The sequence below is a fragment of the Macrotis lagotis genome, chromosome 7, assembly GCF_037893015.1.
Source record: "Macrotis lagotis isolate mMagLag1 chromosome 7, bilby.v1.9.chrom.fasta, whole genome shotgun sequence".
In the NCBI taxonomy this organism is placed as follows: domain Eukaryota; kingdom Metazoa; phylum Chordata; class Mammalia; order Peramelemorphia; family Peramelidae; genus Macrotis; species Macrotis lagotis.
The window spans coordinates 114,889,895-114,892,004 of NC_133664.1; positions in this window are offsets into that span (position 1 = coordinate 114,889,895).

Sequence of the window (2,110 nt, forward strand, 5' to 3'; positions counted from 1 at the left end):
TTTACCTTTTGTGATGCTCTCCATATCTTCTTTGGTACTAAATTCTTTCTGTATCCATAAATCTGATAGATAAACTCGTCCATACTCTCTTAATTTGCTTATGTTATCACCCTTTTTGTGTAAATTATGTATCCATTTTGACCTTATCTTGGTTATATGTGGTGAGATGTTGATCTATATCTAGTTTCTGCCATACTGTTTTCCTGTCTTTCCAGCAATTTCTGTCAAATAATGAATCTTTACTTCAAAATCTTTATCATATATTTTTTAGATTACTTTGGCCATTTATTATAAAGCAATTTATACTTAATCTGTTCCACTGATTCATTACTATTTCTTAACCAGTACCAGATTGTTTTGATAATTATTGCCTTAAATAAGAGATCTGATATGGTTAGATCAACTTTGATTATATTTTTTCATTGATTACCTTGAACTTTTGTTCTTCCAGATGAATTTTGTTATTATCTTTCTAGATCTATAAAATAATTTTTAGAGTTTGATTGGCATAGCACTGAATAAATTAATTTAGGAAAACTGTCATTTTTATTATATTACCTTAGCCTATCCATGAGCAATCAACACCTTTTTTCATTTGTTTAGAACTGACTTGGTGTGAAAAGTGTTTAAAAAAATTTCTCATAGAGTTCCTAGGTTTGTTTTAACAGGTAGACTCCATGTATTTTATATTGTCTACAGTTATTTTAGAATTTCTCTCTCTCTGTCTCTTGCTGCTGGATTTTTGTTGGCAATATAGAGAAATGCTGATGATTTATATGGATTTGTTTTGTATCCTTCAACTCTGCTAAAGTTTTTAATAATTTCAAATAGTTTTGAATTAATTCTTTAGGATTTTTTTAAGTATAACATCATATCATCTACAAAGAGTGATAGTTTTGTTTCCTCATTGCCTTTTCTAATTGCTTTAATTTCTTTTTCTTCTCTAAATGCTATAGCTAACATTTCTACAATAGTAATTATAGAGATGAATATGCACATCCTTACTTCACCCCTGAATGTATTGGGAATACTTCTGGCTTACCCCCATTACAAATAATGCTTGCTGATGGTTTTATATCAACATTGTTTTTCATTATAAGGTAAACAGCTTTTATTCTTTGCTCTTTAGTGTTTTAAATAGGAATAAGTACTGTATTTTGTCAAAGGCTTTTTCTGCATTCATTGAGATAATCATGATTCCTGTTAGTTTTATTATTGATTTGGTCAGTTATGCTGACAGTTTTGCCAATATTGATCCAACCCAGCATTCTTGATATAAATTCCCTGGTCCTGGTGAATAACCATTGTGATATATTGCTGTAATCTCTTTGCTAGTATTTTATTTAAAAGTTTTCTGTCAATAGCCATTAGGAAAAATGTATAATTTTCTTTTTCTGTTTTGGCTCATATCTGTGTCATAAAAGGAATTTGGTAGGACTCCTTCTTTGCCTATTTTTCCAAATAATTCATATATTAATTAAGGGATTCATTTTTCTTTAAATGTTTGGCAGAATTTGTTGTAAATGCATCTGGTCCTGGGGAGTTTTTCTTAGGAAGTTCATAGATATCGTGTTCAATTTCTTTTTCTAAGATTGTATTATTTAAATATTTTATTTCTTCTACTATCAATGTGGGCAATTTATATTTTTATAGATATTTAGTCACTTCATTTATATTTTCAAATTTATTAGCATATAATTGGGCAAAATAACTTTACAATTGCCTTAATTTTCTCTTCACTGATGGTGAATTCATTCATTTCCTTTTTGATATTAATAATTTGTTTTTCTTTTCCTTTTTCTTCATCAAATTAAGCAATGATTTAAATTGGATTTTTGAGTGAGGGGGATGCTGTGCTAAGTCAAAAGTCTCACTTTCTCCTCCAGAGCCATCTGGCTCCAGTGGCCAGGATATATAACTCAGGGTGACTGGAGAGGGCCCTGGATGTGGGGCAACTAGGGTTAAGTGACTTGTCCAAGGTCACACAGCTAGTAAATGGCAAGTTTCTAAGATCAGATTTGAGCTATGGTCCTTCTGAATCCAATATCAGTGCTCTATCCACTGTGCCACTTGCATGTGGCTCTGTGCCACATGCATATGACTATGCTTT